This window comes from Cyprinodon tularosa, unplaced genomic scaffold (genome assembly GCF_016077235.1).
Source record: "Cyprinodon tularosa strain WSP-4 unplaced genomic scaffold, ASM1607723v1 ctg77, whole genome shotgun sequence".
In the NCBI taxonomy this organism is placed as follows: Eukaryota; Metazoa; Chordata; class Actinopteri; order Cyprinodontiformes; family Cyprinodontidae; genus Cyprinodon; species Cyprinodon tularosa.
In genome coordinates this window covers 503,936-518,479 of record NW_024039529.1, presented here as the reverse complement: position 1 = coordinate 518,479, position 14,544 = coordinate 503,936, and the positions used below count along the sequence as shown (strand labels likewise).

General features: G+C 43.0%; 1 pseudogene; it reads right to left on the bottom strand.

Moving 5' to 3' along the window:
• Nucleotides 1-7,883: 7,883 nt before the first annotated feature.
• LOC119773596 lies at nucleotides 7,884-11,190 on the bottom strand (annotated as a pseudogene).
• Between the last annotated feature and the right edge of the window lie 3,354 nt (nucleotides 11,191-14,544).

Below are 14,544 nucleotides of genomic sequence, written 5' to 3'. Positions count from 1 at the left end.
AATGTGATTAAGAGTATTGTAATTACCCAGCAGAAAAAGTACAGGGGGGTGCTTGGATCTGTTGACATCCAGTTTAGAACTCATTTTTTAAAATGGTTATGTAGAGTTTTTAAACCTTAGTAGTAAAGAAAAACCTGCTCTTGATTTATAAAATACATATTCAAATAAATTTCCACGAACTGTTCCCACCAACTGTTCCTCTAAATCCTGCTGGCTGGCTGTTTTTTTGACTCAGGTGCTTTGATTCCCCACTTGCTAGGTTTGTGAGCTGCATTTGCCCTTTTCCTTTTTGTCTTGCTTGCTGACTTCACTTTGGTTTTAGAGAGCCGGTTGTCAGTGATTCATTTAAAGCTTGGACCTGTGAAAAAGCCAGATGGAAAACCACAGGGTTTCTAAAAGTTTTAGACCATACATTTGTAGACAAATAGACTTTAGATATGCACTGGTAATTTTATATTATAATGGACTAAGAGATATAGAGGAAATAACTGATATACAAGACCTTGCTTAAAACATAAAAAAATGCCTGTCCTTAAGCCATATAAAAATATTGGTAGTAAGTTCAAGCTTTGCTAAAGTATACAAAAATGTTAAAACAGACACCTTAGTAATAAGAATTTAACTTTATTGACCTCACACTGGAGAAATCTACCTGTGCATTAAACTCATCCCCTTGGGGAGCAGTGGCAGCCATTGTGTGATGCTCGGGAAGCAATTGGGGGTTAGGGGTCCTGACCTAGAGTAGAGGCTGTGGGGACTGAAACAGGTACTTGTAACCGTCTCAGAGCACAAGCGCACTTCTCTGACCACTAGGCTAACACTCCCAAAATGTGTAAATGCTTAAATGAGTAAATGTTATGTAGAATAAGATTGCTGCTCAGGTTAATTTGTATGTTTATACATATCTAGTCTGTAATGGCAGGCCATTTTGATATTCATTAAAAGCACTTTCCTCCCTTTTGTTCCATTTGTAGATCACTAAAATAGGATTCTTACCTGTCAAAATCACATTCCTAGTCAAAACTGTAAGAACAGTTTCCCCAGATTATACCTTAACCAGCAGAAACTGAATTTCAGGATTTCGAAAAACAACATTTTACTAGTAAGAATTCAGGTACCTAAAATGTTTACACAGTCTAAGACTATGTATTACTGATATGTGAAAACATTTCTTCCAAGTCAAAATAATTTAAAAAATGACCAGTAACAGTAGGAATACAGAAGTTTGAAATTCATTTCTAGACATCCAGAACGTTTATTTTACAATGCCATTTTTTCAACGCCTGAAAATGTTCATTTTGACTAGGAAGAAATTTATTTCAGATATTATATAGATATATATTCAGTCAAACTATTAAATATCAAAATGGCTATAATCATGATGATATTACAGGGAGAACTAGTGCAGATGGAAAAATCTATTTTCTATCACATCACTTCTACTGTTAAATATGGGACCTGATTTTTATTTACTTATCCTCAAAAGTCCTGCTAGACAAGGCTGAATGTGGGTCTTATCTCACTGATGCCTCAGAAGCTGTCTTCCCGTTTTAGAAGGCTAGACTCCTTTAGACCCAAGGGTATTTCAACATATGCTTCTGTCCACTTGGTGTGCAAGAATCTATCCCTGCTCGTCTCAAGTTTTTAGTGAAGGCCTGTATGACCAGAACATGCACATGCACAACATGCACACCATTGGAAAAGACTGTATCTGTTTTTCCTTGCAAGGATTAATAAATTTAGGCTTAAATGAAGAATCAGTTGATTTCAAATGCTTGTTAAATAAGGGTTAGACTTTTTTTTTTCATCAATACTAGTTCACTGCTTAAATTCTAGTTAGGTGCAATATCCAAAGGGAAGAGAAGCCCATATGGCAGCAGGTGAAGATGAAGTATAAAAATGTTCAAACAGGTAGGATCTTTGCATGATCGCATGGGGTACCTCCCCATTTTGATTGTGTCTTTCATCACATAGTGAATAGTAAGTTACTGTTTGAGTGTTCAGATGTTTTGTCTAATGCTGTCTAACACATCAATATCAACATAAAGTTCTTTTAATCACCTTTTAATAAAGTCTGTGTATGGTGCAAATGTGAGGACGGATAAGTTGAGAGGCCATACAAGCCTTAGATCATACTGCTACCCTCATATATGGTGTGTACGGCCCCATATGCTGAGGGGTGAACAAATGTAAATTGATGCAAAATCAAATTACTCATATGTACTGAACTTAAAAGTATGAAATTGTTTTTTTTAAAGAAATTAATGATTTTTTCAGGGGTTTTTTTCCTAAAATTTGTGCAAAAGAAAAATGTAAGCACAAAAGAAAAAGTTTTAGATTTTGAAAAATCTTCAAAGTCAGATTGGTGTATAGCAACCTTTATTTTTCAAAATTTGGTGAACTTGGTGGGAAAAAATTCAAGTAACTGAATAAAACCTTGGGGATAATTCTCAAGCTTTTTGAATGGCACGCTTGTCCTTGGATGTTAATACTTTTGTTTCTTTCTTATTCAGATTCAGTCTGTCAGTACTTTAAGAAAACAGATGTAGTTCAGTATATATTCACGGTATGGTGTAAAATAAAAAAGCTAAATGTAATTTAATATTGCAAATAACAGTTGAAAGCACAAGTATGGATATAGTTTAAGAAAGGCAAAATTACTCTGCATTCATAGGTACTACATCACATACAAGCAGGATTGTTTTTTCAAAGTAAAAAATATGTAAAGAGCACTTCCCTATTTGTGTTAGATTAATTGAAACTCTAGGTGCTGTACTGGTTGACCTCACTTGCTTCAATTTTAAGGTCATAGTAAGGTCATTGTAACCAATCTTTGTCTGATCCGTCACTCAGAACCATTTACTGTGGGAAAAGCATACCAAGGGCATTTAAGCCTCTGACAATTTAGCCTCTTGGATCATCTGAGAGTCAAAACTCCTCCATCTCTTAAATTGGTGATTCAAGGAGGGAAATCTCAGGGATTACTGTTCGTTGTCCCCTGCCTCCTTTCTCCACATGGTCCACATTACCTGTCTTATGTCACCTGTTGCCAGTGCATATTGGACTCTGGCAGGGGTGCACACTGTCACCTGTTTATTATCTTTATGGAAAGGATTTTTAGATGCAGTCAAGGGCCAGACGGCTTTGGTTTGGGGACAAGCAGCTTTTGTTCCTCCTTTTTCCAGATAACTAGCCCCTTTTTTTCCCACATTACATTTCTGAAAGGACATTTCTTGATTTATAAATTTCACGTCTACGTCTACGTCTAACCAACACAATTTCAGAATGATTTCTTTGTTTTTTTTTAAGTCACCAGGTATCACTAAAATCAAATTTTTGGTTAGCAGTTTTTAGTAATTTCTATGGAAACAATTCTAGTGTTCAGCCTGTATGGCTGATATAAACACAGTCAGAGAAATGTTTAGATTTTAGGGAAATCAGAAGATTAAATAGCAACACCCTCATACCCTCATATATATATATATATATATATATATATATATATATATATATATATATATATATATATATATATATATATATATAGAGAGAGAGAGAGAGGTTATTGTTTTTTTTTTACCAATAATCTAAAGCTTTCACCTGTGCATCTACAGCTTTAAAGATAAAAAAGGCTGAGCGATGGTTTGTGACTGTAAATGGGGTTGCAAGAGGAAACTTTATTCACCAATGTTGCCTCTTTGCCATTCCTTGATATATTATTACCGTATTTTCACGACTATAAGGCGCACTTAAAAGTCTTTTTTTTTCCTCAAAATGTGCGGTGCGCCCTTTGGTGCGGTGCGCCCTATGTGTGTTGTAACTGCGACTTTTGAGACCACCTCATTGAGGAGATGATGAAAGAGTGGCTGAATGTAAGGAGAAAAGGTGTTTTTTTTCCACTCATCACCATCGCTGTTAATATGTAACTCCATGCGTGCCCATCTCACAGCTGATGTGAAAAACATGGGGAAACAAATTAACGCTGTGCTCGCTGTTCAACCGCTGGACATCGGTGTGAACCGGACCCAGCAGGTGCAGCAGAAGCAGCGAGTTTACATGCAAAGTCAATGGTTGACGCGCGTATAGGTGCAGCAAAAGGTCCCGCAGCGCGTTTTGAGCAGCAGGCGCAGCGCGTCGGGAGCGTTAAAGCATCTGACGCACCGCCAACGCGCTGCTGCTGCTCGAGATGGAAAAATTGAAGTTTTGCTGCTGGACGCGCCGCATCAACCAATCAGAGAAGCTGATCTGGGAGCTGACAGCGAGACAGACACAGGGCTCTGATGACATATGATATTAAGGCAAATGAAAAAGGCTGGATGGATGAGGAGATGATGAAAGCGTGGCTGAGGCAAGTGTATGTGAGGAGACCAGGTGGTTTTTTTCCACGCATCACCATCGCTGCGTGCCCATCTCACAGCCGATGTGAAAAAAAAGGTGAATCAAATTAACGCTGTGCTCGTCGTTATCCCGGGGGGTCTGACAAAGGAACTTCAACCGCTCGACATCGGTGTGAAGCAGCCATTCAAAGTAAGGCTGCGAGCGGCGTGGGAGCGATGGATGACAGACGGAGACCACAGTTTCAGGATAAGTGGAAGGCAGCGCCGGGCAAGTTACGTCAACGTTTGCGGATGGATTGTTGATGCTTGGACTAACGTATCTGCTGGCTCTGTTGTTCAAGCTTTCGCAAAAGCCGGCATTATTTCTGAGGAGCCGCGCTGCACGGAAAGTGACTCTGACAGCGAAGAAGGGGAAATTGGCACGTCTGATTTAGCGCAGCTGTTTAATTCGGAAACAGAGGATGATGACTTTGATGGGTTGATTAATACTTTGTAATAAATACATGAATAAAGCACAATCATACTCAGTTTTGCTCCCGCACTATTTTTCTACCTGAAAACTTAATTCAACAGCAGCCTCTGGGCCGGGTCTCCTCCGCGTATACCGCGGTGGCTGGCAGGTGTTTTTTCATCTAAATAATCTAAATCTTGCAGCTATATTTGCTGTGATCAGGGGGAATAAAGTAGTTTTAATATGTTTTTAAGTGAGAAAGTCCACCTGAAAACTTAATAATTGCAGTCAGTTCATCCAGATTATCTATTTCTGTCGGAGGCGCTCAGACCCCCACATACCAGCGGTGCGCCGACAGTAGAAATCCCTTCATCAGCAGCCTCTAGGCTGGGCAGCCTCTGGGTTCACCGCGGTGGCTGGCAGGTGTTTTTCATCTAAATAATTTAAACTGCAGGCACCAGGATACCGGTAATAAAAGCGAACATATTCCGTCGGCAGGTTTCAGGATTTTAAGTTAATTTAGGAGTAATCACAGCGCTGTGTCATCTGCGATGTGTCTGTCTCTCTGCCAGCTCCCAGGTTTGATTAATACTTTGTAATAAATACATGAATAAAGCACAGTCATACTCAGTTTTGCCCCCGCTGTATTTTTAAATACGCAGTAGAGGTATTTAAAGGTAGTAGAGGACATGTACCTGTATATAAAAAACGCGCCCTATAGTCCGGTGCGCCTTATGTGTGTGTTAAATACAGAAATGGCACACATAACTGAGAGTGCGCCTTTTAGTACGGTGCGTCTTATGGTCGTGAAAATACGGTACACTAGTTTTGCACTTAAAATTTGTTCAGGGTTATTGCCGGTATTTTTTTAATGAGCTTAGCAGCGAGTACTGGCTCTGCGTCAGCTTGCGGGTTCATGTGCCTGTAAGCACTCAGGGAGAGATGATAGCATAGTCTGAAGGACACAGGGTCCATGTTTTCTCACATATATGTGCAAATAAGACACTAATACAAACACAGATTCTGCAGCCAGTACCCTCATTAAAATCCAGTGTATTGGCCTAATTTAAGTTTAACTTTGACAATTGTAAGCATGATAACTTTGTGCGTAAATGTTCTAGATAGAGACCTGCAGGAGTAGCCCAGATGATAATCAATTGCTCATAGATAATGAGCATATCAGTCTGAATTTCAGTGCAGCGGTGAAAAATTCAGTGTTGCGGCGTAGGCCCACTATGCTGTAATATGCTTGGTAGAGCCCTGGTGCTTACTTATTAAAGTGTGACTCCCAGCCATGGTTTGTCTTTAACTCTCCGCAGTGCTTTACTTTTGGCCGTGTTACATTGAGTCCATACAATACAATATATCATGAGAAGTCCTGATATTTTTTGTTTATATTTCAGGAAACTTTATTTAGTTTAACATCAGCTGATTATTTTTATTATTGTTGTTTATACTTCAATTTGTTTTCATTGTTTGTTTGTTTGTTTGATCTTTTCAATAGATGGTAATATTCAAATTAAAATAAATCTTAAAAGCAACTAACAATTTTTTTTTATGGTGATGTTTTGCTGAGATTTTACTTACTTCTCCACTGATTATGATAGCATTTAATTTTAATGGAAGAGGTCAAGTTTATAAACCCCTTAAATATAGCTGGGGTTTGGAATATAGAGTATCAGTCTTGCAGCAAATAATTGAACAAAGTGATTTCATTTGGTTTTCAGTGCTTCCTCTATCGTTTTATGTAAAAAAAAAAGGCAATGATAAGCAAAAATGTCATTAAAATGCATAGTTTTTTGTAAGCCCGTTTAAAATGCTTAATGGCCTCATGCCCAGCTATAGAGGGCCCAGTAAGATATCTTTTAATGAGGCTCAAAATCCCTGGCAGCGACCCTATTTGTGCCCTTCAGGTCAGAGGAGAGTTGCTGTCTTAAGTGGAGGAGTTCAAATACCTTGTGGTCCTACTCACAAGTGAGAGGAGAATGGCACGGTAGATCAATATAATACGGCTTCAACATGTGGTGAAGAGAGAGCAGCAAAATATGTTATTCTACTGTATTACTAATTTATTAATATATCTCCAATTAATCATTTACTGTTTTGTTTATGTTCGCTTTAGTAACAGTCTACCAAACAAGTAATCTTTTGACTCATACTGTAGGTGAGGTGAATACTCAATCTTCTGTGCCACAGCTACCCTTACACCAAGAAGGTGTTCACTAACTATAAATAATCCAGTTCATTCCACTCCATTTTTGCTCTTAAAGTTTTTAAATAGACATAAAACAGGAATTAATTATAAAGTAAATTGCTATTCCACTGAAAATGGCTTGGGTGATACCTCAGTTGATGGACAGCACCCAAACATGACTGCAGTAAAACATTTTGGCAACAAGTAAAGAATCCCATAGATTTTTTTTTTCAAGCCCTCAGGTTTTTACACATTGAATAATCAAACACTACCTCGTTCATCAGTCTCCCAGAGTATCACAACTACCCACGTTTTAATTTAGTTCAGCTGAGAGGCATGCAATTAATTTGCCATAAGCAGTAATGACTTGCATTGTAATGTAGCATATAATCAGACACTGTCTGAAGAAATGGGCCTCTGGTGGTTGTCTGTTTCACTAGATATACCTGTCTTAAGACTCGCTCCAAAGAAGCGTTCAGCCTCTTTATTTTCCACTTTGAAGTCCATCAAAGACATTCTCTGTCTTTTCACAGACACATGAATACACTCTAGTCGGGAGGGAAAGTAGTAGAGCAGCAAACAAGGTCAGTCAAGAGAAATTCAGAAAGTAATATCATCCTCTTCATTGCAAGCTCCAAATAAGCGTCATCGGTGCAGTGGTCTGTGTCAGATTTTAATCAGCTCTTCACCTCAGCTACAGTATGATATGCACCGCAGGAGAAGTGCAATCCAATGACTCAGAAGTGGCATGCAGGAACTCTTAATGACACTTAGAGTGACCAATAATGAGAGATGTAAATTATCGATAAGGGGCCCAGTGTGAATATTGTTAAAGATATGTTACCTGAAACCACATCAGCAACTCAAAGTGAGTATTTACTTTCACTCTAACAGAGCTTTGTACATACATCAACTAGTGATGCAACCTGGACACATCATCAGTGATATTACCTGGTATCATAGAGTGTTTCGGGTCTTTCAAACATCATACACTCTCCTCCAGGCGACCCAGCCAGGGTTGATCAGACCCCAGCTTGTGTCCAGGTAGCGCTACCCTACCCACGGATCTCCTCTCCTGATCCACAACCACCGCGAGGCAACCTCTGCTGCCTCTGTGGCCTCCTTGATGGCCCTTCGCTTGCTGGCCCCTGTGATGCCCAGCATGCTGTACACCCTGCAGAGGGACTGGCCAGCAAACCCTCTGCATCCCACCTCAATAGGCTCGCACCTTGCTCGCCACCCATTGAGCCGACACTGCTCCACCAGATCGCTGTACTTAGCCCTCTTTCTCTCGTTGGCCTCCTCGATGCGGTCTTCCCAAGGGACCGTGAGCTCCAGAAGCACAACCTGCTTCGATGTTGCTGAGGTCAGCACCACGTCTGGCCTTAGTGATGTTATGGCCACATTTTCTGGGAACTTCAGTTGTTTCCCCAAGTCTGCCATCAGCTCCCAATCATGTGCCATTGCGAGCAGGCCAGAGGAAGAGACCCTGGCAACAGCTGGTGGTCCTTCTCCAACTCTGATGAAGGAGATAGCCTTCTTCGCTGGGCGGAGGCGCTTGCAGTGGGCTATTCCACTGCAGATGGAGTTCGCTATGGCCTTCAAGACCTGGTCATGACGCCAGCGATAGCGCCCCTCACTCAGGCTCCTCGGACAGCAGCTCAAGATGTGCTCCAGGGTCCCTCTCTTCTGGCACAGGGCACATGCTGGTGACTCCACCTTCCCCCAACAGAACAGGTTAGACGGGCTTGGCAATACGTCATATACAGCCTGGATCAGGAATTTTATGCGCTGGGGCTCGGCTTTTCACAGCTCAGTCCACGTGACTTTGCGCTCTGCTGCTTGCTCCCATCGCGCCCAGGCTCCCTGCTGCCGCATTCCAAGCACCCTGCCGGACCGCTCTTCTTCCACTGCTGCCCGCACTTCTTCCTGGAGCAGCGTCCTCCTCCTCTTCTCCTTTGCCTTCCCGCAGCAAGGTGTTGTGCTGCTACCAAGGCCTGCTCTTCCCCGAGCCACTGTCCCCACCAGAGTCCTGTGCCGCAGCCGTGACTCCGCCACTTCCACAGCCTCTGCCGCCCTCCACTTCCTCCCCGTCCGGACCTCGATACCAGCCTGAGAGACTTTTGGGTCACATGACTATCTGTATTGCAGCACCTCCCTAGTTCGGCTCACCTTGAATTCCTCATTCAGGCTGCTGAAGGGGAGCTTCAGCATGTTGTTCTTTCCGTATAGGGCAATGCTGCTCAGGCTCCGCGGTACACCCAGCCACTTCCGCAGGAACCTGCTGACTCTCCTTTCAAAGCCCTCAACTGTGGAGATTGGGACCTCATACACAAGGAGGGGCCAGAGAATCCTTGGAAGGATGCCATGTTGGTACACCCAGGCCTTGAACTTGCCAGGTAGACCTGATTTGTCCACCGTAGCTAGCCAAGCCTCCAGATCTTGATTGGTCGCGTTGATGGCTGCTGTGTCTCTCAGGCTGCAGTTGAAAACTTTCCCCAGGCTCTTCACCGGCTTCTCGTGATGGATGGTCTCTGGGTGCCGCCAAGTGTAAAGATGAACTTGTTGGTGACTTTTCCTCTCTTTAGCACAAGGGATCTCGATTTAGCGGGCTTAAAGGTCATGCGGGCCCAGGTGGTCAGTTCTTCCAGCCCATAAAAGATCCACCTGCTCCTTGGGACATTTGACGTTGTCACGGTCAGGTCATCCATGAAGGCCCTGATGGGCGGCTGCCTGACCCCAGACTTGGTTAGGGGCCCTCTGCACTGAACCTCGGTGGACTTCGCCAGCATGTTCATAGCAAGTGCGAAGAGGATCACTGAAATCGTACATCCGGTGATGATTCCCTTCTCCAGCTTGTGCCAGTCCGATGTTATGGATCCTGCTGCAACCCTCAGACTGAACCTGTTATAATAGTCCAGAATGAGGTCTCTGAACTTAGCTGGGACATGGTGGGGGCACAGTGTCCGCTCGACGAGCTTATGAGGTATGGATCCATATGCGTTCGCAAGGTCCAGCCACAGCACGACTAAGTCTCCCTTGCTCTCTCTGGCTTCCCTGATCAGCTGAGTGACCACGCCATTGTGCTCCAGACACCCTGGTATCTTTGGGATCCCTCCCTTCTGGACCGAGGTGTCGATGTAGGAGTTCCTGAGGAGGTAGTCAGTTAGACGCCTTGCCACAATGCTGAAGAATAATTTCCCTTCAACACTGAGCAGGAAGATGGTTCTAAACTGATCGATGTTTGTAGACCCTTCCTCCTTCGGAATCCATACACCTTCTGCAAATTGCCACTGCTCGGCAACCTTTCCCCTCCTCCAGATTACCTTCAAAATCCTCCAGAGCCTGTGGAGTAACTTTGGGCAGTTCTTGTACACCTTGTAAGGTACCCCACTAGGTCCGGGGGCTGAGCTTGATCTTGCCTTTTTGACTACCTCCTGGATTTCCTTCCAGCTGGGCTCCCTCCCATCGAAGTCCACTGTTGGTGCAGGTGGGTCAATCAGGGACTGGCAGTCTCCCAGGTCTTGCTCCCTGGATGCATCTCCATAGGTTGCAGCCAGGTGATGGTCGACCTCTGCTTTGGAACAGGTAAGTTGACCACTGCGTTTCTGCCCCAGCAGCTGCTTTGTAAACCCAAACGGGTTTGCTAGAAAGGCAGTGCGCTTCCTGGCTCTTTCCTTCCTTCTTCTCCTATGCCACTCAGCCCTCCTCAAAGTCAGGAGCTTCTTTCGAAGTATGTTGCGCAGCTCTGAGAGCGGTCCCCTCTCCTCCTCTCTTGCCTGCTTAAACTGCCGCCTCAGGACCCTCAGTTCCTTCCTGAGCTGGTGGATCTTGTGTGCTCGATTGCTCATGGTGTAGGGCAATCTCCCTGCTTTCTTCTCCTCCAGGCCAAATCTCTCAGCTCCCATGCTGATGATGATGGTGGTCATGGTCTGGAGACGCCGATCGACTTCCCCCTTGGCTGTTGCTTCTAAGATGGAGTCAGTGTCCTCATCAAACTGGCGCCACTCGTAATCCCTATCAGCTCTGGGCCATCTAACCCGACGATGTTCTGGTGGTCTGTGTGGGTTTGGGGCTTGTACCACTTGGAGGTTCTGGGCACTATGGTTTGGCTCCAGGCCTAGCTCCTCCTGCGTCTCACCAGGGCGGATCCCTGCGCGCTGTGACACTTGCTCCGTCTGCACACATCTCATCTTGGTCTGGTGGATGTTCAGACCACGTGGGTTTTTGCACACTTTGCCACAAAAGCATTCTGTAGTCATAGTCGTATTTCCATTGCCTGGTTTCGTCATTCTTTGATCCGTCCGAGTGGGATCCTCATCCTCCCCCCCTCTCGGGGATCCCTGGGGGTATTTCTCCATAGGTCGATCTGTAGCTTAGGGTGGGTTCTTCCTCCTAGTAGAGAGAAAGATGCAGGTTTGGGCTGCTAACCCTTACTGCCCCGATGCCGTCTCTCCGGGCTGTCCGCTGTCTCTCCAGCTGTCACCACTCTGTTCTTGGTAGTCAACCAGACTTTCCTGGTGGTCACTGGTTATCCCAGACAGAAGCTTTGTACATACATCAACTAGTGATGCAACCTGGACACATCATCAGTGATATTACCTGGTATCATAGAGTGTTTCGGGTCTTTCAAACATCATACACTCTCCTCCAGGCGACCCAGCCAGGGTTGATCAGACCCCAGCTTGTGTCCAGGTAGCGCTACCCTACCCACGGATCTCCTCTCCTGATCCACAACCACCGCGAGGCAACCTCTGCTGCCTCTGTGGCCTCCTTGATGGCCCTTCGCTTGCTGGCCCCTGTGATGCCCAGCATGCTGTACACCCTGCAGAGGGACTGGCCAGCAAACCCTCTGCATCCCACCTCAATAGGCTCGCACCTTGCTCGCCACCCATTGAGCTGAACAATTATGAAGAAAACAATATTTAATTCCTTCTGCATTAACCATTGAACATTCTCCATTCACTTTCTTACAAAGTAAAGCTCCATGGAGTTGAGCTAGCAGTGGAACTTTCAAAATAAAACCGAGAAGAAACTAATAAAACTGTCAGTGTTCTCATGCAATTTGGTGGCATTTCCTTTGAGCTGGTCTCATTGAGTCAGGTTCTGCTGCAGTGGCTGCTTTACAGTCAGCTCAGCGTTCCATTTGTACAACAGGGATTTCCTCTACAAAACACCAGCTTGCAGCTTTAAAATGATAAATGATGGTCATCTGCAGTTAGTCCCAGACACCTTTTTTTAGCCTGGGATTATCAGCAGAGGGAGCATGAAAAATCTAAGAGGAATAATATGTATCTCTGACTTATTTGTTATGATTTTGTCCTTATGTATTTTCTTCTCTTTTTTTTCTCAAGCTGTTGTACAGTGAAATATCAAATCGTCTTGATACATTTTAGTCAAATTGTGTTCTTTTTAACAAATTTTAACAAATAGATCATTTTGTAAGTAAATCTATAATAACCTATGAGGAACAAATGTACCCAAAGTACAAAAAATATCCATCCATCGGCCCAACCATCCTTCCAAATGTGTCTGTCTGTCTCCCTGCCTGCTTAAAGGAGTTAATCTGAGATAAACTTTAGTTTAGCAAAATTAACTAATTCAATTCCAAACTGACTCATTTAAAGGAAGTACATACACTACATTTACTGGGAAATAAGGTGAACATCTTGGAATGTGGGTGTAATGAAGTACTTTTGTTTGCATGTATATACATTAATTGATAATGCTGCAATCAGCAAGTGACCCTGCTGGTATATAATATATAGATAGCATTGTACACAACACAAGGTTATTATTTACATGCAATGGTCTATTTAGAGTTTGTTTTGACTTAATAAAAAAGTGCTGCACTCAGCACCACTGTACTATTAGGCTGTTGTGTAGACATTACTGCTGCTCCTAATGTTACAGCTAATATTATTAATGTGTAATGTATTTTAAAATCAATTTCAGGGATAGAGCAGTTCCAAGGTTACTGGAGCAGCTAGTGGACTGATGACAAGCTGAAAGGCACATGGTGAAGCGGCCTCAGCTTCCACCCTATTCTGCAAAATATTACCAGGTTTGAAAATACATTTTCAAGAATGTGATATATCTTTGTATTTTGACCGAAAACGTTGCAATATTATGATAATCATTCTGATCATTCAGTTAAGAATGGATGGATGGATGGATGGATGGATGGATGGATGGATGGATGGATGGATGGATGGATGGATGGATGGATGGATGGATGGATGGATGGATGGATGGATGGATGGATTTTTGACAATAATTGGATTTTCCAGATGTTTCAATGAAAGCAAGAACCAAAATTTCTAGCATTATCCCACTGCCTATTCTGCAATTGCTCTGTTTAAAGCTTGCTTTATGCTTGACGTGTCCGCGAGGTCCGCACGACCAAATTATGTCATTTCAGGCGACCACGCCCCTCCGCTCAGAATCCTTGTGGAAATGCTGTCCGCACCTAGGAAATTCTGTAACCATGGTGACGGGTTCATGCGGAAAACATGCCTAGCACCCAGCAATCCTTCCTGCAGAGGTTTTGAGGGAAGTGACGGCCTAGTGGTTAGGACATAGAGCTTGGAAATCCAAAGGTTCTGAGTTCAAGCCCCACTCCCACAGACTGTCACTCTTGGTCTCTGAGCAAGACCCTTAAAACAACAATGCTCACCGCCCACTGCTCCCCAAGGTGTTGGGTTAAATGCAGAGATAAATTTATCCAATATAAGATCAATAATGTTAAATTATTATTGAAAATGTAAACATCTATAGACATCCCATAAATGAGCTCATAAATATCACCACTGTAAACAGATTGTATGTATTAACACTGGAATCTTCCTCACAGTAACGGGTTATTAAAAAAGGATGAAAATGAACTTGATCCCCTCCTCGCCATTTAATTAAAAGGTTACTCACACTTGAGATAAGCTTAAAAGAACCTTTTTGGTTAACTTCCCTGTAAGAAAGTACCTGCTGTCTGTGTGGACCTGCCTTCCTTTATCATGTATGCACTACTTTATATATGTTGATGTGGTGTGTCTACAAGAATGAAAAAAAATCAGAGTGCTATGATTGAAAAGGTTTTTTCTTTTTTTATCATTTCTTATTTCAAAATCAAATAGGGGGGATAGGGTGGACCTTGTGGCGATAGGTTGGCAGCTGCATCACTGCATGACTGGCAGAGTCCAGCTATACAGGTGCAGTCTACAGTCATCCTCCTCTTCATTCTCCTTAACCGCCACCCCAGCACTATGGCAGGAATCATTCTGACACTGCTTGGTTGAACATTTGCCTCTATTCTCACCTAATTACAGCATTTGTGTATCAGCACACAGCCAATGTTGTTGCTATATAAATGTTGATAGGTTTCCAAACTCTTTAAATTATTCTGGCATTCCAGTTTATCAACATGGACTCAACAAAGTACCTTGAAACCTGTCCATAGTGAAAGTTAAAGCCTGATGACTGCCCCTCCTCATTTGCATGAAGAGGCAGAAATAGATAAATAATTTCTTTGTTTGTGAATTTTTTTTAATTATGTCAATTTTGGTCCC